The sequence below is a fragment of the Elgaria multicarinata genome, chromosome 5 (genome assembly GCF_023053635.1).
Source record: "Elgaria multicarinata webbii isolate HBS135686 ecotype San Diego chromosome 5, rElgMul1.1.pri, whole genome shotgun sequence".
Lineage (NCBI taxonomy): Eukaryota > Metazoa > Chordata > Lepidosauria > Squamata > Anguidae > Elgaria > Elgaria multicarinata.
In genome coordinates, this window is record NC_086175.1 from 81,987,798 (window position 1) to 82,010,650 (window position 22,853).

Sequence of the window (22,853 nt, forward strand, 5' to 3'; positions counted from 1 at the left end):
GCCTTCTGACCTTCAGTTGTTCTCTTCACTGCACAGAACACAATTTGTTTTTACTTGCCAGAAAGCTGCTTTTGTAGTTATGGCGAGTTCTGTGAAGGGTCGTCAATGCAAGATGACAATGCCTGCTTTTTCAGACCATTCCAAGAAAAAACCTGCCTTGTTCTTTATGAGTGAAAGATATTTTGAAGCTGCAAGGCAAACCCCTGGCTATGCACAACAATAGTAACACTTCCTTATATAGCAAACCTGTATATCAGTCCACTTCTCACAACATAAGTTACCTATTAAAATATAAGATGTTGCTTCTCGCAGTTTCTCACTTTTCCAGTTTCTCTACTTTTCGCATTTTTTTTGTCAGGAACTTTGAGAATTTCTTTTTTAAAAGTCCACATGGAAATTTATACCCATATTTGTGAATGTTTCTACTAATACAGGCATTTTTGTATGCATGATCACCTAATATACACATGTTTGCAAGCAATTGCCCTAATATAATGCACTTCAATATTATTTTCACTAAGATAACCATTTTTGTGTGCAGATTTCTCTAATATAAACATATTTGTTAGCACTTTTTGACTGGAGAATTCAACAGCTAAATTCTGAAAAGCACGAATTTCGAAGGATAATTGAATTTCGGTTCACATATTGGTTCAAAAGTGCAAAATGTGGTAAGTTTACACTAAAATGAGAACCGAACAAATTTCTCAACCATTCCTGGTTGTAACTTAAACTGCTTCAGGGACATGAGTTCTGATAGAATAAAATAAAATGGGACTCTTTAATCTCTCTCAAAATTCTATCTTTAGAATACAGCATATTGTTTTTTAGACTAGTTCACTATAGTTATCTTGGCTTCTGGCAAAAGCCTAAGGTTGCTCAAGGATTCATTCAGTCTGCATTTTTAAGCGAACGGACCTGAGTTGTACTTCCCAGGTTAATGCTTAGATCAGAATGCAGTGATCCTTTGGATTGCAGTGCACTTCTTATTTCTGTAACCCATGAGTATTGCCTTTGGAAGGACCATAGCTCAGTGACACTGCACATGCTTTGCATGCAGAAGGCCCCAGGTTTAATCCCTAGCATGTCCAGGTAGGACTAGGAAAAAACCAAGGCGGGGAACAACAACAAACGATAAAATACATAAAACTGAATTAAAACATAATAAAAACATCCTAAAAACTTCCTTAAAACAGCCTAAAATTCCATTGGATAGGCCTGCCAGAAGGGATCAGTCTTTATAGCTTTCTTGAATGATAGCAGACTGTTAAGTTGACGAGTCTCCTCCAGCAGGCCATTCCACAGTCTGGGAGCAGCAGAAGAGAAAGTCCTCTGGGTAACAGTTGTTAATCTAGTTTTTGCTAGCTGAAGTAGATTTTTCCCAGAGGACCTCAGTGTGCAGGGCAGATTGTAAGGGAGAAGGCGATCCCGCAGGTAGCCTGGACCCAAACCATGTAGGGCTTTAAAGATAATAACCAACATTTTATAGTTCGCTTGGAAACTAATTGGCAGCCAGTGAAGAGATTTTAGAACTGGACAAGGATAGATGGACAAGGTTCTGATTCCAGATAAGGCAGCTTCCTACCCTGTATTTTTTCCCAGTGCCACAAACTGGGCTTCTTTCTGATTCCTGTGTTGAAAATGACATAATTTTGATGAATATACAAGAATGAATCTCACATCAGTTCGACTTCCCACATTGCCATTAAAAATCTGCTGAGGCTATCAGAGGGAGAGGAAGCAATAGTTAGTATCCCTCCATTGTATCTGTATTCACCTCTAGCTGAAGGCCCTCCTGCTCCCCTTTGCTACTAACTGCAAATGCTGAAGCCATCATCAGATGGAAAGAATCCAGCAGCCCTTTCACTGTGCTTAAATCAAGCTCTATGACCTGCTGCTGAACTTTGTAACTTAGGATCTAAGTGCCTCTGTTTGCTATTTTCCTCCTCCCTCCTAATCCCTTTTCCTTCTGTGTCATGTATTTTAAATTGTAACCATGTAGGCAGTGATTGCCTCATTTCTGATCTATGTAAGTTTCTCTGGGAGTTTCTTTGGCTGAAGGGTAGGGTAAAAATGATTTGAAAAAAACGCAAAGCTGTGTGTATCCCATGTTTCAGTACTGCTCAAGGTTTAAAACAGTTTTTTGTTTTGTTTTTTAAGTAATGAGACTGTTGTCAGTGTGAGCAACAAGATTAAGTTACTAGTTTATTTTAGGAAAGAAGCTAGTTTTATAATACTTTCTCTGGCTAAGATTTGGGTAGTGTAGAAAGCTGTTGATATGCCAAGACAACCATTTTGGAAAAGTAAGCAAGTCTCTTGATTCTAATGGAGCTTCTGAATACAAATTCCTAAAATGGCTGTTGAGTTTACTTGATCCTGAGTTTCGGAACAATTCTAAATGTTTCCTTTGCTCTTCATTAGCTGACTCTTTAAAGAAAAAGTGAATTATAAATGGAACCTCATTATAAACTCATATAAGTCAAACAACTAAATGATTTAACATAGGCATTTGACTTATGATCTACAACACATTGAATTTGTACATTTGTAAAGCCATTGCTCATATGCACTGATGACTGTAATATGTGTATGACCTCTAGCAATAATTCATTAATATGGTATATGCCACTTTAAGATGGACATTTAATGTAATGCATGACCTGGGATTTTACTCCTTTCCCCAAGCGTAGCCTTTTTAAATGGGAGACTGTAAAATAGTGGATGTAACATAAACCTTTTCAAGCAACAGGAAGCTTTGCCTCTGCTTGCCCTTTGGTTAGGGGAAGAGACAGCAGTGTGTTTGACCAGCGAGGAGGATATAAACTCATATTCAGTATATGCATCCTCACAGGCTAGTGGCATGTCAGTGTGCTTCCATAGGCATAAAAGCAAAATAATTTAAGAAATCCACTTTGTGACAGATAAAATGAGAAGACTGTTTTGCCAGCTCAACTATAATGAAAGCCAGCATGGTTGCCACACTCATAATTATTAATTTATTGGAAGCTGTCAACTATGCCTTTGCAAAAATCTCAGGAATAAAACCTGACTGCACCTTCAGCATTCTAGCTGTTAGCAGTAGAAAGGATATGAGCCTTTTGCAGTGATTTATGCAACAACAACAACAACAACAACAACAAAAGTGTAAACAAACAAAAATGGAGAAACAGGGTTGTAAACAGACACTGATGAGCCTTGGACATACTTAAGCATCTGTGATCCCACCAATTGCCCCACACTTCAGTTTTTGAGGGAAATAAAAATGGCAATTACAGTTGTACCATTATGGAACACTGCATTTTTGTTTTGTCCTTCACATGAACTTTAAGACAGAAAACAGGCAGTGTCTAATCCCTGCCAAGCAGTAAATAGCATGGCCAAATTCCCTCATACTCAGAAGCACAAACAACTTTTCTTCTTCAGTCTCTACCATGCCAACATTTCATCGTGCTCCCATCAAGAATTATGTCCTGAACCCTTGCACCTGTCACCTTGCCCTAGCCCTGGTTCTGCAGAAAAAATTACAGAATAATTTCTGACTGAGTCCCTTCTTTTTAATCACAGGGTAACATGACACTATTGTGAAAATATTTCAGAATAACAGCCCTTTGCTGTTGCAGGCAATATCGATAGCGTGATATGGCTGAAAAAGAGGGATGAGTGTCTGTCATGTGATATTTCACAGAAGAGAACAGAGGCACAGATGGAAGCAGAGTGAGCTGGAGTTGGGCCGAAGAAATACTGTGTAAACCAGATGTTCATGCAAAGAGTTATTATTAAAAGGGTTGCAGAGAATGGCAAGTTGCCCTCATCAGCAGGTTTGTGAACTTCAAGAGATGAGGCCTACACAGATTAGGAACCTTGTAAAAGCTTACATGTTTCAAGGAGTTACAGGGTCCAGTTTTGAGTTAATTATAAGAATGTAATATTTTGTCAAAAATTCATGTGATGGGTGAAAGATGGATGAAAACCTTGTGTCCTATCATATCACTCTCTAACTCCCTGGAGCTTCCATGGTTGAAGTATATTAGAAGCAGAAGACCTGCCAGCATGTATTTAGACCAGAAACTGTGGGATACATTTAGTTCTTACCATCTAAGTTCAAAATGCAAAATTCATAGCAGACTCTGCAGAACTATGGGGCTGAACATATAATTTAAAGCTATTTTGTGGAATAATCTGCTTATCATTATTAATAGGGTGAGGCTTCATAAGTATAGGGATAAGAACTGGGGTGGAAGAGTAATAGGGCAAGTAGCACACACACATATTTGGGGATTCTAGATGCTTGGGGAGAAAAGGTTTAAATCATTACAATAAAGGGTAAGGAACACATATAGAGTAAGGGGTAAGCATATAAGGGGCAAGGAACACATGCAAGGCCACAGCTAGAAATGAAATGTTGATATCAGTAGATGGGTTAGCTAACAAGGCTCGTGATGGATGCCAACTGTCCCTTTCCTTCAAAGGAGATGAGGTGATCAAAAACAAGGTTATGAAGGGACAGATTGTGATCTAGGGCTAATCTACACCTGCAGCCCTTTTGCTAAAGAAGAGGGATGCTCCTGAAGGTTCCCCGTTTCCACAATTGCCACTCATGGGGCACACACAACTGATCTGTACCACAATTAGAGGAGTGCTGTTGCAGGAGCATGTGTGCCCGTTACAGAGGTTCTGCATGTGTATCGGTAGAAGTGGGCGGGACTAGGCAGATGGCTACTGGGCACGGGATTTTTAAAAAAAATACTCATGAAGGATGCTCAGGAGCACTGTCGTAAATCACCAGTGTTACACTCGATAAGCAAGAGGAAAAGTCAACAAACAGTCTGTGGTCGAAAGCCGAAGTATCTGTCCAAAGCCGGGTCAACAATACAGGAATCAAGAAGGCATCAAAACATAGTCAGGGTCCGGTCCAAGGTCAGGATAAGTCCAGGCAAGATCAAGGAGCTGCTATGTAAGCGACAAAGACAACGCACCAAGCACAATAGTTGCTTCCAGTGTTGCTTCTGAGATTTGACAAACCTTTTATGGGGAATGTGGTGACTGGGAATTGTTGTCAGCTGCATGGGCCTTCAGCTCACTTCCACCTGTTCCTGTGAAGGGCCACTCCCCAAACACTTCCAGGCTCAGCTGTTCCTCCTCTCCGTTTAATCCCTCAAACTGAAGCACCACAAGCGTAGACATGCAGCAACACATGGGGGAGATGGGAACTCCATCAAATATGCGCTCTTGCACAGAGATATATATACACACACTCAGTGGTAAAACCCACCGATACCCATGCACAAGCCCCTCACAGCTGATTGGCTGTTCACTGAGCCTGGAACTCACGGATAACAGCAATGACCTCACAAAAGGGGGCACACTGCAAACATTCTTCGCAATGGAAGTGAGAGAGCTGGAAAAACAGCAAAAGCAGTCAGGGATATTCCAGTAAAAGTGAGAGGTGGAGCTGAGATCACCTTGGAAGCAGGTGAACATCATGTGGCCAATTAGTGATGACTACAATACAATCCTGCAATAAACAGCTGGTGTAGACTCCCCCTTAGTTGAGGAACAGAAAAGTAAGTGAAGGCTACTGACCACAAGAACTGGGGACTCGACTTCCTTTGGAGTAAACAGTTAGACCACAAGAACAAAGAACTTCTGTTGGTGTTGCGTGCTCCTAAGTTCACCTCAGGAGTACTTGTATTAAAGCAGTGGTTCCCAAACTTTTTCAGGTAACCGCCCCCTTGATTCCACAAACTCATGCCCAGTGCCCCCTGGGAGTCCAATGGGGTTGGGGAGGGGGGGTTAACAGTGGCAGCAAGCCCAGCGCCAAGGAGCGCCTGGCGGGGCCAAAATGCTGCTGCAAGAGAATGCATGTGCTTAAAAAGCAAGTCAATCACATCAGTATCCTAACTTAATTTAAAAAAAAAAACAACTCCATTTTTTACAAACCTCTGCTAGGAAGTGGCACTCTGAGGAGGGCCTTAGATGATGTGTGTAGTATATTTGGGTAGGGTCATGCCAGGAGACACACTCCATCAGCACAAGTTGTTCAGAGCCATGGTGCCAACAAGACCCTCCTCAATCTACAAATGTATTAATACTGTTTAAGAGGAGTCCTTTTAACAGTGAATTGAAATGTTTCAAAAGCACCAAAACACTAATAAAGAGACATACCTTGCTTGGTGTGCCCCGCCACTCCAGCTGCAAACACTTGTATACCAACCTAACTTCTGAAAATGACAAACCCAAAATATTCAGTACAGTGCTAACAACTAATAATATTGCAAGTGGATATGCATGGACATGTTTATTTGTTGTTTCTAATGCCTTCTGTACCCCATACACATACACTACTCATACATCTACCACTTACCATCCTTTTCACAAATTTGCACAAACAGTTGGAAAACGTCAAGCAGTTGATTGCTACCGTGATAGTACTGGCTCCTGACTCATTTTATACACCGGCCACAGCTAGACCTAAGGTTTATCCTGGGATCATCCACGGTTCGCCCGTGTCTGAGCACTGGATCCCCTGTGTGTCACCTAGATGAGCAGGTTGGACCCCTGGACGATCCAGGGATAAACCATAGGTCTAGCTATGGCCACCACCTCTTGAACTGCATATGGCTCTTTCTCTGACCGGGCTTTTTGTACTGGCAGTTGTACTGGCACCCTAAAAAATTGCCAACTTTGATTTTTAAGAACAGATGTTTTGTAGAAAAAATAAAAAGCACAAAATTTGAAACATAAGAACATAAGAAGTGCCCTGATGCTGGATCAGACCAAGGGCCCATCTAGTCCAGCGCTCTGTTCACACAGTGGCCAACCAGCCATCGGCCAGGGACCAACAAGCAGGACATGGTGCAACAGCACCCTCCCGCCCATGTTCCCCTGCAACTGGTGCACACAGGCTTACTGGAGATAGCACACAACCATCAGGGCTAGTAGCCATTCATAGCCTTCGCCTCCAGGAATTTATCCAACCCGCCTTTAAAGCCATCCAAATTGGTGGCCGTCACTACATCCTGTGGTAGTGAGTTGGAACTATGCGCCGTGTGAAGAAATTTAACTATGCGCTGTGTGAAGAAATACTTCCTTTTATTTGTCCTGGATCTCCCACCAATCAGCTTCATGGGAAGATCCTGGGTTCTAGTATTTTGAGAGAGGGAGAAAAATGTCTCCCTATCTGCATTCTCCATACCATGCATAATTTTGTAGACCTCTATCATGTCTCCCCTTAGCCTCTTTTTCTCCAAGCTAAACAATCCCAGTTGATGTAACTTTACCTCATAGGGGAGATGCTCCAGCCCCTTAATCATTTTAGATGCTCTTTCCTGCACTTTCTCCAGCTCCATAATATCCTTTTCAGTTAGGCTGTTCTAACTCATCAGCTCCAGGGGAGGGTGAAGACAAACATACATTCTAAATGTGGTGCAAGGAAATTTGTGAACATACATCATGTGCCTTAAATAAAGGCCTTGGAACTCTGTGAAGGTGTGTTGAAACCACTTCACCACATTTTAGATTGTATATGAAGCCAGCGTTTCTGTAGCCTATAATCAGGGAGGTTTCAAAAGCTGTAGCGTACATTTATCTTTGGGTTAAAAAAAAAGTTTCAAGATGGTGTGTTTGTGTTTGGTTAAAATGAAACACCACTTTATTTCTGCAACTCTGCATGTTCTGTGCTTTAGTTTGACATCTCTTTCATATCTCTACAACTACCATTAGTGCTCTAATAACTTCCCCAAACACTGGCTTTCGTTTAGCCATTAATATTTGGCAAAGAAAACCATTCATTTTACACTCTAGACTATTTGAATTCAGTGCAGGTTGGGTTGCTAAACCGCTCACAACAGATTATTCTTATTTTAACACTAGTATCTTAATGCACAGGACTGCTTTCAATATCACTCATAAATAAAAATGGTGCAGAAAGACCCCATCTGATAATGCTTGACAGCATCACAAATTTAAAGAGAGCGCTTTACGAGGAAACATAGAACTGATTGATAGGCCATGTGACCCTCCATATGGAAATAAATTCTGTTACTAAACAGCAACAGATTGCCAGAGTCATGAGTTTTTGTTTCCAAAATTAACACAGTCTTGGGTATCACTGACAATATAAATGTTAAATTTACAGCTTAACACATTGCGGTTGTGGTATCTGTCCGTTAAATAGAATATCTCAGATGAATTTGAGTAATTAACTTACAAAATTATACAAAATATGAAGAAACTGTTTAACATGCAAAAATTCTTTTGAAAGCTGATATGCATAGATGTACCTTATATTGCAAGCATACAAGAGTAATGCTGCCATCTTATGCACATGTACGTGGGAGTAATCGTCACCAACTCAGTACAATGAACTTTTAAGCACGCAATCCTATGGAGATAGACAACAGCCTTCAAAATCAAAGGCTGGTGACTATCCTATGCAGCCTGGGTGCAGCACAGAGGGGATTATTATTATTATTTATTCATATAGCACCATCAGTGTACATGGTGCTGTACAGAGTAAAACAATAAAATAGCAAAACCCTGCTGCATAGGCTTACATCCTAATAGGCTTACATTCTAATAGGCTTACATTCTTTCCCCCATGCTCCACCCGCCCTGCATTTTCACCTAGATGCGCAAATTTGCTCAGATTCAGCGAATGGGAGGGAAGGAGCCTGGCGACTCAATAGGAAGCTGCATAAAATAGTTTCCACAGTTTTCTCCCTGCCCCAGGGACCACCCCAACTCCTCTTAAGGAAAGGAACAGTTGCCATCTGTCATGAGCCTTGTTAGCTAACCCATCTATTGATACCAACATACAATTTCTAGCTGTGGCCTTGTATGTATTCCCTGCCCCTTATATGCTTACCCCTTACTCAATATGTGAACCCCAGGGACCATCCCCTTTTCACCCTCTCCACACTTTCCGAGTGGGAAGATCTAGACAGTGTGGCAAGAACTGTGCTGGCTACAATGGTGGTGGTTGGGGTGGGGGGCACAGACAGACCAGTTTCTGGGAGCTCAGTTCCCAGAAACCAAAAAATCCTATGGCTGTCTAGATAGTGTCTAGTGGCCATAGAATTGTGCCCTAAGTCTATATGCATACGAGTTAAAAAGGATGCAATGTTTAACTGTTTTACATTCCAATGAAGCCAATGGGATTTGGAAGCATGAAGGGAACATGACCTCAGTTGTCATTGTGGGTTGTCTTGAGATGCTTCCAGAGGGAGGCCTTCCAGGGTGCTAATCATTGGTCTTCTGCTGTAACCTGTAAGCTAAAGGCGGTATTTCCATTGTCTGTCCTCATTTCAGAAGGTCTAGATGTTATGTGGTGTCCTACACAGTATTCCATGCACACAGCGCTCAGTGTGAGCCAAACGACAGTTTATGTTGATCAGATAACATGTTACTGAGGCTGGACTCTCTCTCTTTCTTTTACTCTAGTGTAAGCACATACTGCCCTGGTGTGAACTGGGACCACCATGCTCCAGGAGAAGAGGGTTAAAGCATCCTCCTTACAGTTTTCCCCCCAAATTCCCCCACCCACAAATATGGGGGTTTTGTTGTTGTTGTTGTTTTGTTTTGTTTTGGAAAAGTTAAAAAGACTCATTTGATATCATTGGAAACTTTTTTATTTCTAATCTTCTGCACTGGAGTGGGGATGGGGGGATTTGGGGGGAAATATGGTGGTGGGGAGACAGAACCCTCACCTTCCAGGATGTGGGGGGTCCCCAATCCAAATCAGGGCCTTACTTACAGTAGAGTAAAAAAAATAAAAGGTAAAAGCAAAGCTAATGTGTAGTTTGGCTTGTAGTTCCATCCAAACAGTGCTTGCAACATGGCACCAAGAGGACAGAATGGTCCCATCCCTTTCCCCCAATAACTCATGGTCAGCACATGCCCGTTCTCCCAACAGTTTGAAACAGGTGCTTCTTAGCAAAAAAAATTAGCACCCTTTTTAGCACAAAATGTATGTGTGTGTGTGAGAGAGAGAGAGAGATTGAATTGCATTTTTAAAAGACTGTTTGCAGCATGGGACAAGGGGATTGTAGCATTACTTACAATGGGAGTGTAATTCCTGACCTTTTCTGGTTAGTTACACAGCCAGGCCAGAAAACCTGCCTTCTTGATTTTTCTAGTCAGTCTCAAATTCACTCCTTTCTGCTCAGTTCCACAACCAGTTTCTAGACAACTAGAAAATTTCATTGCATCCTCTACTTCCCTTCTCCTAACATTTGAAGGGGCTCCTTTGATTCATTCTTTGTAACTTCTGTTTCCTCAAAGGGAGAAGGGAAGGGCTTAGCTGAAATTGGCAGGATGTGCATCAGTTTCACCTCCCTGTCTCCTTTAACAAAAAAAAAAAAGAACATTTTTTCAGATTGCCCCTATTCCAGCACAGTGAAATTGAATTAAAAAAAAATCTTACATTTCTCAATCAATAAAATTCATCTATTTGTTTAGTTATTATATCACTACACTACCTTTTATGCTAGGGGTAGACAACATGGTGTCCATGGACACTAATGCATTCCTAAACAACTTTCTTGGCAGCTGCCAAGGTGCACGTATTCTCTCTCTCTCTCTCTCTCTCTCTCTCTCTCTCTCTCTCTCTATATATGATAATAATTAACATATTTCTCTACCAGCTGCTAGTATTGCCAAGAAATAGGTTCCTGTTGTTGCTGAAAACAGTGGGTTTGAACAAGCTCTTTAGCATGTTGGGGTTTAGACCCCTTCATTGCCTTGTACTCAGTCTTTGGGGCAGTTACTTGTCCTCCCATGGCAGCCATGTTGTGGTGGCTTCTCAAATTGGTAAATGTACCCACAGGCCCAAATGGTTGCCTATCCCTAGTTTAGGACAAGCTCTCACAAAGCAGCTTGCCCTAAGCCAAATAATGCAACAAAACAGCATCAGATAAAATCATGTACTAAAGGCTGGCCAAAGAATAAAAAGCTTGCAAGAATGAAAGAGTTTTAAAAGATCTGCTTAAAGAGAGGGGGGCAGGAGGAGACAATTCCACAACTATGGAACCACCACTGAAATGGCTTTGTCCCTAGCACCTAACAACCAACCTGATTGAACTTAGTGGTGGGCCCCAGGACATGGCCTCTAGTGCCCATCTTAGAGCTTGGCAGGTTCATATGAGTTATTCTTCAGATAACTCTGTCCATGGGGCTGTCTTCATGGTGCCGGGTTGGTGCCGCCTCCATCCTCAACCCCACGCTTTCCCTTTCCTGTGGTGGTGTCGGGTAATCTCGAGTAGGGAGCACAGGGTTTCTGGGTGGCCATCCGGGACCCAGAGACCCTTCCACCAGGTTCCTCCCCCGGTTGGCCCTGGATTAGCTGCAGAACAACATTACGCAGCAGAAATGCCATGCTGACATTGCTGCCTTTGAAAAAGTCGGGGTAAATCCCCAACTTTTTCAGAATGCAGCATCGCAGGGAAGCCTCGTGGTGGCCGTGAACCTGTCCCTCTGTCATCTAACTGATGACATGCAGATCCACAGCCACCTCAGGACTTTCCCAGCATGTAAACAGTCCCCCAGCACTATAAACTGAATCCAGAAACAAATGGGTAAACAATGCAATTGTTGTGAAATTGGCGTGATATGATCAAACTACCAAACCCACAAACATTCTTTTAGCAAATGTTTCACCCATAAAAGTTCCAATACTGTTTCCAAAGCCAGTCCTATCTAGAGAGCATTACAGTAGTCTAATCTAGGTGCAACCAGTGCATGCATACTTGATGCCAGATCTAGTTTCCCCAAATCTGGTCACCATAGGTGAACCAGCCTAACCTGGTAAACGGCATTCTTAGGTACTGATGTCAGCTGCAGTTCCATAGATAACATTTGATAAAGGAGTACCCTCTTACTCCCCCATACCTAATTCTTCAGGAGAAATGTAACTCTGTCCAAAACCAATTGCACACCTCCATCTAGATCTGCAGTCTTCCCAACTAACAGTGATCCAGTCTTATCTGGATTAGGGTTCAGTTTCATCCATCCAGACACCTATTTAAAGTTTTTCACTGCCTCCCTAGATTCAGTAGATGGAAACAAGAGAGCTGTGTGTCTTCTGCATAGTGTTGATCTACAGATGACCTATCCCAGCAGTTTCATGTAGATGTTAAAAAGGATGGAAAACACCCCATAGGCTAATGACCAACAACAACACCCCATAGGCTTATGACCAACAACAACATCTTCTGAACCCACCCCATGTCTCCAAACTCCACTCTGGGAAAGCAATCTAGAATATTATGGCTGATGGTATCAAAAACCATTTGATCCAGGTGAACCAATAGGTTTTCACTCCCCCTGTCTATCTCTTAGCAAAGTTCATCTACCAGGACAGCCAGGGCACTTTTTGACCCATAGCCAAGCCAGAAGCTGGACTGGACTTGATTCAAAAAGTGAATGTCATCCCAAACATCTTGAAGTGGAAACCGCTGCTATAACACCTTCCCCAAGAATGGCAAGTTTGACACTGGACAGTAATTATTAAATCAATATAAAAACAGCTTATCAAGTATGCTTTATACCAGCCTTCCTCAACGTGGTATCGTCCAGATGTTTTGGACTCCAACTCCCAGCATTCCTGATGATTGGCCATGCTGGCTGGACTTGATGAGAGTTCCAGAACTTCTGGAGGGAATCTGGTTGGAGAAGGCTGCTATACAGTGTTCATTCAGGAAAAGACAGTCAATATCTATGTTCCACATCAGAAAATGGAGAGCGATAGGAGGTGTGATGATCTGTCCTCTCACAAACTGGTCATGTGTCTCAGGAGAAACACATTTCTTTTCCAAATCAACTTTAAAGCAAAACAACTAACAGATCATGACACACAAAGAGAAAAGACTGCATATAGACTACGGTAGATTGGCAATTTTGTAACTGCTTAATTGCTGCAGACTAGATGTTGCTGATAAGGTGATATAGAATATTTAAAATTGGCATGTTACCATCCCACTGAACAAAGGGCACCAGGGTTTCTAGAATGGTAAACAGCAAGTCAAAACACTTTCGGTTGGATCCAGGATCTGTATTCCATTGGCAGAAGGGCTCTGCTCACAGAAGGTGCCTCCACCCAATGTTCAGGGATCCCCTGTCTGCCCCACCCACACCACAGCTCAAGGCTGTCAGCAGAGTCACTAAGGCAGGATCTATACTACTGCTTTATAATGGTTTATAATGGTATTGACAACTGTTGGGACCCAGGACACATCCCATATACCATTTTCAAAGTGCTATATACTGCTTGGTGTAGATCTGGCCCCGATGCCTTTTGTAGCTTTTTCAGAGAGCTGGAGGAGCTGCTGTGGGGAAGAGGGGGGGAAAGGACATCTACTTCAACCACCCTGTCACACATACTATAATCTGGATTCAACCCCTTGAAAATGAAAACTGTGGAAACAATCATTGCTATTAAAAAAAGATTTCATTTCTCCTTTCTGTATTTAAGCAATTATGGGAAGGAAGATAAAGGAAAAGGAGGATAAAGGTAGGCCAGACTTTCTCCACCTCCCGCAACATTAGGATGCTTCCCAGATTAAACAGTTATGTTTTGAGGGTCTGTTTTTTTTAATATCCAGTCCCCATTCTCTCTAACATTTGTGACCAGGTAGATATTCAGAAATAAACTTCACAGAAATGAAATGGACTTACATGAGACTTGAGGATCATATCAAAATGGTCTACATTTTTATAAGCATTAGGAAATCCAGTTTAATGTAGTTTTCCCTCCTTTACATTAAGCTTTTTTAGTACATTCTGTCTTTTGTTCCTTCATTTTCCCCTCTTGCTTCATTTTACAAAGTATCACATTGAATGCCCTTAGTTAGCCATTGGTGCTCCTAAGCTTCTGAAATTCACCCACAACTCCCAGTGGACAACACTCTACAGGCATATTATCTGGAAAATCTCTCTGTCAGCAGAAAACACTTTTCACTTCAAAAAATATAAATATTTGGCATATGCACAGCTTAAGGATGAAATGTTAAGAGCAAGCCAAAGAACAGCCCTCCGTTTTTATTTTCAATCCCTCTGCCACCATTATCTACTCTGTTTCCTGGCTTTCATCACGTGGCACACCCAATCCACTTTTGACAAATTCCTTATCCTTTTCATATTTGCAAGTATTCAAGGTTCCAAGAAAGCCTAATTTATAACATGGACGAGGTTGCAGATTTCTGGCACATGCAGTTGTGCAGATGTTATTCCTTAAGGAAGACTATCTTGATTGCCTGTGTGAATAATGGCCCAGAGCTGGCATAGTGCCAAGAGTTCGCTCATAGCTGAATGTATAAAACTACTCTCCTACTGAAAGAAGGCCCCCAGTAGGATAATATATTATTACGCATGATTCAAATTACAGGATCTGCAGCAGGGGAGCTAGTGGCTGAATAAGGACAGGCACACACAGAATACTGATGATGGCATGATGGAATCCATCATGCATTGAATGAACCATCGCTTTCGCATTTAAATCCTCTATATTCTTTTCAAACTGACTGTACCAATGATAGTAAAAAACGAATGGTGCCTCTGTGTGTGTGTGTGTGTGTGTGTGTGTGTGTGTGTGTGTGAGAGAGAGAGAGAGAGAGAGAGAGAGAGAGAGAGAGAGAGATCTCAAAGCCCGATTCCTGTAATATTTTTATTTTGAAATAAAGCTGTGCCTCTTACTGCAAACTCAAAGCCCATGAGTTATAATGTAATAAGACAATATTGAATTTGTCTCCTATCTGATCCTGTTCCAGCTATTAGGATACTGTAGAACAAAACTTGCTTCATTCAATTATGTGGTCTGAAATCTCTGCATTCCGCAGTATTCTGGGCTGTTTTTAAGTCACTTGCACAACAAATTACTTTACCCACAAAGAAGTAAACCCACATGTTTGACACATTGTTGGCTCGCATAGCCTTTTTCCTTTTATAAAGAAGTACTGTTCATGAAACAATGCATTAAAAAGGAAGGAGGGGAGAAGTGAGCTGTTTAGTATCATTGTTTACTGGCTTAAAAAGAAAAGAAAAGTCCCATCCAGGGAAATAGCTATGATTTGGAGGATTAATATGCAAGTGTTAAAACACAAAAGACCTATAACCAACTACGGAGTCTATATATGGCTTTGCTCAAAATAGCCTCAAGCCAGCTCTCATCTTAACTTCTTTTCACACGGCTCTTGTATTCAGTTATTCTGGCAAAAGGGATGCTAATCAGGTGCATTGTGTGTGGTGTGGGGTGGGTGGGTAGGAGGAGTGGGAATGAAATTTGCTCAGAAATGACCTCAATCCTATTCATTAATAAAATGACATCTTGGCTGAAAAGTGGCAGAAAATGAAACATAGCCCTGAACTTGCTTCAGATGTGACAGATGCTTGCAAGAGAAAGCATAGCATGCAAAGGGGTTTTGCAGCAAGAGAAGTCTGGAAGCATTCAAAGAAATGCTTAAGTGCAGAGCTCTGAAGATGCAGAGTTCTTCTGCGGCAGCAGACTCTTTACCTCACGTTACCTCCGTAAGCCGTGAAAGAGTGTTATAATACAGGAGGGAGGGGAGGGAATGCACATAAGATGAAGCATTTTTTAAAAAAATAAAATAAATTATGCCTATTTAATTATATGCAAAGAGCTATTTTAAAAGCTTTGTAAGGCAACAACAACAACAAAAATGAAATACTGCCCAACGGTTATCAACGTCTCCCTCCTCCTGAGACAACAGAGAGTTAAAAGAAAAAACCCAACCCACAGCATCTGGAAAAAAGAAGCCACCATTTTTGCATAGTGATTCAAATTATGCTGGTAGAATAATTAATTGAGCGACCTAATCTCAGGGAAGGGGGGGGGAAGAAAAAAAGGATACATTAAATAAAGTTCATTACGGCACAATGTAAATGAGTTTCTCACCAATGATGTCACTGATTGGCTGAGATGTGGAGCTGGTTTCGAACAGTGCAGCATGGCCGGATTGGCTGCTAGCTCTTCTGGTTACTGCCTGCCTGGGCAGCGCTTGAACCAGACACTTTTTCTGCCTCTCTTGTTGTCGTATGAAGCGAATCTTGTTCAGCCCAGCTGTGTCTCCATAGTAGTGGCACCCTAAGAGATTCTCCCTCCTGCTTCCCACAGCTCATCTGTAAGGCGGTCGCTGCTGTGAAATACCAGCCTTTGGCACGGAGCCCAGACTACGTTGTTAGATCCGTCTATAATACAGAAAAGACATGTTTTTTAATAGCAGTTCTTTCACCAAATTACATCCTAAGAAGGATTAATAACCCCCTGATTGCAGCTGGTTTGTGTACTTGGAAATTATGTTGGGCGCAAACTTTCTAAAATATGTGAGATGACCTACAGGAAAGGAGAGCAGCGTTGGCTCACTTAGAAATAAAGGCAGGAAGAAAAAGCAAGCAAGCAAGCAAGATGCCGCTTTGTTTACCTTGATTACAAAATTCTTCATTTCGCTCTAAGGACTGTGACGGATTTCTTGGCACAGACTCAACCCTTTTGATTATTATTTTTTTTAAAAAAGAACGAAAGAAAAAAGCTGAAGAGTCAGGGTATTCCCTCTGCCCCCCGTCTTCTTCTCTATTTGTACCCATGTAATTTTTCAATTTAAGACAAGGGATCTCAATTAGTATTCTGTTTAAGTATGCAAACTGAAACGCGGCCATGATAACGAATGGAAAACGAAAAAACAAAACAACGAAAAGAAATCTGCATGGCTAGAGAAAGGAGGGGGGAGAGAGAATCTGTGCAGCTTTTACAGCTCAGCTGTCTGACTCTCTGGGAAGGAAGAGGGGGGGAAGAATGCAGTGATATCAACTTTGCCAGACAATGGAGTACCTACAAGCTTTCCCCTAGACAAGTCTTTTATAACCAGTCAGTATTATGTGCTGCAGACAGTGGCCAATCAGTAAGCTCCTTTCTACAGCAGTGACACAATAGGTGCAAGTGGCCACACTGTCCTCCTAGCCCCTGACAGCAGTTCAGGTTCATTTACTGTGCGCTGGAATATGTGTCCGCCTTCAATATTTCAATCCAAAAAGCCATCAGCAGCGGCATCACCCTTTTGTTTTTACTATAATTACATCAGCCTAATTACTGGCTATGAGCAGCGGTGCCGCCGTGCAGAAAGCGGCGCATTGATGTCGCGTCACATAAATGTGTACGAACACGCCTGGTTATTTAAATAATAAAATGCATCAATTGCTTGTGCTTCCTGCCCCCCCCACCACATCCATTGGTTCTCCCTTCTCCCTCCCATCCTTTAACTAAATGAATTAAGAATACATGGGAAAAATACAATTATCCACTCGCCAACCCTATATAACTATACATATATCGCCAACCTTGCTTCGTCTTTCTTCTCGTGCCCTTTCTACATTTTCAATTGTAGTCGTTCATGGAGAAGCTGGAAGCCAAACATGCTTCACATCAGCAAAAAGGTGGGCAGGTAAGGGAGACCAAATGTATTTCAGTCATCGCCTTTCCCTAAACTAGATCCTGGGAGCATATCGGCATTTTCGCCATCACAGCCGCCCCCCAAAGTGGATGACTAGGGCACATGTACATACACTGGCACCGAATGTGTTTATCAGTTTGATAATTAACAGCCCCCCTCCCTGTAGCACCCCTTGAAATCAGTCATCTGGCCAGAAGATTAAATCATCACTTTTCACGTTTTAGTTCAATGTAATTGGTCACGTTTGGAGTAGGGCAAGGGGCGAGGAGGAAAGAAGAGCTGTCATGCTAATTTTTGTAGGTTTATGCATGGGATTTACATATTCATGAAAAGAATAGCTGTTATGACCACCGACAGAGCAGCATGAAAAGAAAAGGCATGATTCCCCAGCATAAAGAGTGTTTGCACACGCATGCACACACACACACACACACACACGCAGAGAGAGAGAGAGAGAGAGAGAGAGAGAAAATGATGCAGCATATGGCAACAAGAAAGGGAAGTTGTCTGGCTTTTATTTCAAATGTCTAGATTTCTATGGTTTATGAACCTGTGTAAGTATACTGAATAGAGACACAAAGTGCACTGAGTATTAATCACCTTTGTCTGATACCAGGAAGGGGAAGTGATCAATTCGAACTATTTTCTCCATATTTTTGTCATTATCAGTCCCCCATCCCCCATCCCAGATGTTTAAACTGTATTTTAGTGGAGATGCAGAAAATGCTCACAGATTAACACTTTCTTTTCCCCTTTGTAATATAAACCATTTAAAAAAACCTGCTTTATGCTGGGTATTGTGTGCTGCCATTATATATTCGGTTAATTTCACATAATAAATCCTCACAAGCTCACTTAAGAGTGCATTGTTTCCTTTTTCCACAAATGCAGGCATTAAACAAATAATTTGAATTATATTTCTTTCAAGATGTACAACCTAGCTCACGAAAAGATTATTTCTTTGTTCCAAAGATGGCACTCACAATTTTTGTATATTTTGTACATTAAAGATGATGTATTCCAGGGCATTTATTTGCAAACAATGAAATATATTAATTAAAATGTCTGTTTGAAGATCTTCCACTAAAAAAAACAAAAAACAATCTTTTTTTTTTTTTTTACTCTAGTAGGGCTGTTAACCAATTATAGAAATTTTACTTTTCTCCAATTTACCATTAACAGCCCAATCCTCAGAAGTTTATGTATAATTAAGTCCCATTGTTTTGAACAAGGTGAGCATAGGATTGCAGTCTAAATAAAATAAATACTATAAATGGGATTTTGAGGTAAGATGCAGTTTTAGTTAACGACTGCATTTTTTTTTTTACTCTTATAAAAATTGCCCTAACATACCTGGATATAAAGGCATATGCAGATAATTTATCAAAAATAAATGCATATCCCAGGAGATGCTACTGGGCCCATGTACTTAGATCAGGCTTTCTTACATGCAATTTTGTTGATTTTGTCAGTGGGGGCAAAAATTGGATATGTTATTCTGTTGGGACCCCACAAGATTGGGATAATCTTCAGCAGGTTGCCAAAATGATATTCTTTTTATTTGGAAGGACTTACCCTTCTGAGGCAAGCTAGTTTTCCCGCCCCCTTTTTCTCATTAAAAACACTGCAATTGGTCCAAATGGTAGCAGAGCAGTTTCAGCAACATCCATCTTCATTTTGAATGGAATGCCCTGGTGGGAACTATACTACATCATGACGTAGCACCATTCTCATTGGGCAGTCTAATCAAAATGATGAAAGAATACATCCTGCTCCATCACCATTGGAAATGTGGACAGTATTTTTTTAAAAAAATAATAATACACACACACATACACATGCACACACACACAAAACTTTCCACAACCACCCATCAGAGCATTCCCCCTCAAAGTCATGGGAAATAGTTAAGACAATAAGAAGAGCCATGCTGGATCAGTCCAAGGGTCCATTTAGCATTCTGTTCACACAGTGGCCAACCAGCTGTCCACAGGAAACCTACAAGAAGATGAGTGCAACAGCACTCTTCTGTCCATGTTCTCCAGCAATAATATTGGAGGTAGCTAGAAGCCATTGATAGCCTTACCTTCCCAAATTTGTACAATCCCCTTTTAAAACTATCCAAATTGGTGGCCATCACTACATGTAGTCGAAGTGAATTCCATAGTTTAACTATTTGGTAGATAACATTGCAAAAAATGTCCTAGCCACTTTCGTAAACTGCCTTGTCTGTTTCCAGAAAGGCATTGTAGAAATGCAATAAATAAATAATTGAATTATCTCATCCTGAGTATATCACTTAGCATAAAAATGTATATTTCAAGTAGATTTATAATTCAGTTTCCACAAATCATATGATCATCCATAGATCATCTACTTTATGCAATTAGGAGTACTTGTCCGAAAATGTACAAACAGTGCACAAAAATGGTAGAGACTATGTTGGCCAAAGTGGGACTCACTGCTAGTGGAATGTGTAGCTAGCAACTCCTGAAGTATTTGGAAAGAGAGGAAAGACTTGTTTCCAAAATGGGGCAGGTCAAGGGAGCGTACAGAAGGGAGCAGCTGCATTTTGCAACTGCATTAGCTCTATTTCTTCAAATAAGACACAACATCCTTAGATGCAAAACATAAACAAAACAAAACACATCCATCCAAAAGGCCTTCTCATGAGGAGTATCAAGGTGCGCTCAGTGTGAATATTAGGTTTGTCAGAGAGATGCCAGTCTATTGGGAGGAGTCTGCAGCAGTATCAATATGCTGAAGATACTGAGGTCTCTCTCTCTCTCTCTCTCTTTCCAGACAAGAATGAGCACATTTCTTAGAATTGATTCACACATGCATGTCCTGTGGATGGGGGACAAATTCTTTGGCTTTGTATTTTAACCCAAATGTACCTCATTTTGCACCTTTGGATCCATTTGCGAACCAAACTTCAATTACTCTTTGAAATTTGAACTTCTCCGAATTTTGCAATGGAGTTGTTCAATAATAATATGTAATAATAATAAAAAATTGATGCAACCACATGTACATGGAAAACTGAAATTCCATGCAAACTTTTTGAATTCGAAGTTTGGAGAAACCGAACTTAAGATTGGAAAAATTCTCAATGTTTGGGTCAAACTGAACTTAAGATTGGAAAAGTGAGTAACAAACAAAAAACTGAAATTGACAGATTCGTCCATTCCTAGCAGGTACATCACTTGAGGTCTCATTACTCAATGACTGAATGTGTATGGCTGAATGTATGAAATACCTTTGTGGTAACATGATTACCCCAGGTGTCCTGAAAACCATCTGTAATGTTTGATTCTTCCAAGATCACTGTTTTAAATATGTCTCCATCTGATATTCAGCAAAAATGTATGCTGGAACTCAGTTTAAAATCCTGTTTTGTGTTATTTTTTCTTTTGGCTTCTATTGCTTTGCATCACTTATTTGTTTTTTTGCTGACTGAACATATTTATACCTAATGGGTTAGTCACATGGGTGATCCTAGCCAGTCAGAGATCAGATTATGAATGTGCTGACATCAGGATGTTATGTAGCCAATAACATTTGGTTATATGACAGCATCACTGAGAGTAAATGGGGACAACTGAGTGAAAGGGTTCACATCTTGAGTCAGTCACATGGGTGATCTGAGACAATCAGGTTATACAAAACTATGAAATCATCAGATTTGCCTATGTGAGGATGTGGCTGAGGACAGACAAAGTCCAGGTAGGTGAGTGTAAGAAGACAGCCAGGCAATGTAGAACAGGCAAACATTTCTCAAGAAGCATTAAAAAGAAGCAGACATTTTTCAACACTGCCAAAAATATACATGAAAAATGGTAAGCCACTGCAGCTCAAATCTAGTGGTAAAATACAGCAAAAGTCAGCATGGTATATGGCTAATTAAGATTAATTAGGTTTTTCATGGAACATGAAAAGAAAGAAAGAAAGAGAGAAAGAAAGAGTCAAAGAATTTATCCAGTGCTGACCAAAGATCTATAGAAACTTACCAAATGAAGGAATCATTAATGCATTTGTAACTTTTATTTTGAAAATCATCAGTTTGAGAATCCATTTTCTTCCAACATTAAGCAATTTCTCTCTTTTTTAATAGAAATTAGCAGTCCAGGTTATGAGAGGAAGATAAGCAACTATTAAACCAGTAACAGAAGAAGGAAAAGTTATTTTTTTAAAAAAGGCATAAATAAACAGAACAAATCCCTGGTCAGGGAGTATCTGTGGAGTTTATACAGTGTATTTAGATCCCCTAATTAGTCTATTTAATGAACACCTTTATAAACATCAAATTCTGGACGTGTTGAATGACATCAAGATTATACTTCTACAAATGCCTGAAAAAGACCAGCACAACTAAATGTGTACAGACTAATAACTTTATTAAATCTGGATTACAATATATTTACTGTTTTATTTGCAAACAGGTGGGATAGATTTATAAGCAGATACACCCTACAATAAATAAATAGAACTGAGCCTATTTGATCAGCAAAAAAGGCAAATGGTCTGAAAACTGGACAAATACATTTAGAAATAGTTTATATGCCATTGATATACCAAGTAATCAGTATTTAACATTTTAAGATGTTTTAATTTTTATAGCAAAGTCTCAAGTTTTAAAATTAATAGGTCCCAAACAACATTTCATATCAATTAAATTCCATTTTTCCCCTTTTGTATTGTATCTATTTGATTGTGAGCCTGCAGGTGGGGACCGTCTTAACTTTCAATATCTGGGCATTGCTTCAGAAATGTTTAGGCTCTTTATAGTTGTTGTTTGTTGTTGTTGTTAATTATTTGAATCTGTGGAGTATTGTTTAAAAAGTTGGTTACAGTGATGGGCAAATCTGTCAATTTTGCTTTCTCCAGCATTCAATTTTTATTTTATTTTTACATCTCAAGTTCTATAAAGAACTTTCAGTAAATTCTTTCAGATATGAACTGAAACAAAAGTCTCACCCATCTGCACCACCCAAATTCAATAGGTACAACTATTCTCAGCATAGAGAGAACCATGATGTACCTGCCTGCCATGTAACTGATGAAGATGAGGACCGTGTCAGAAAAAAGAGGTGACCGCCCTGACTTTGCATTAACATGATTGAATATACAGAAATTTGAACCAATTGAGAGTCAAAGCCCTGGGCCTGGATAGAATAATAATAATAGTAATAATAATAATAATAATAATAATAATAATAATAATAATAATTTATTTCTTACCAGCCTCTCCATTTTGATTGAGGTGGGGAACAACAATAAACGATAAAATACATAAAACTGAATTAAAACATAATATACATTGTTAAAAACATCCTAAAAATATTCTAAAAACATCTTTAAATTCCACTGGATAGGCCTGCCAGAAGAGATCAG

The 22,853-nt window shown here is 40.4% G+C and overlaps 1 long non-coding RNA gene across 1 annotated transcript in view; it reads right to left on the reverse strand.

Moving 5' to 3' along the window:
- The window catches only part of LOC134399009 (uncharacterized), a 265,250-nt gene that overhangs the window by 228,591 nt on the left and 13,806 nt on the right, over window positions 1-22,853 (reverse strand). The window contains exon 2 of the long non-coding RNA XR_010025472.1: window positions 15,908-16,200. This is a non-coding gene — a long non-coding RNA (uncharacterized LOC134399009). The remainder of the gene's footprint in view (window positions 1-15,907; window positions 16,201-22,853) is intronic.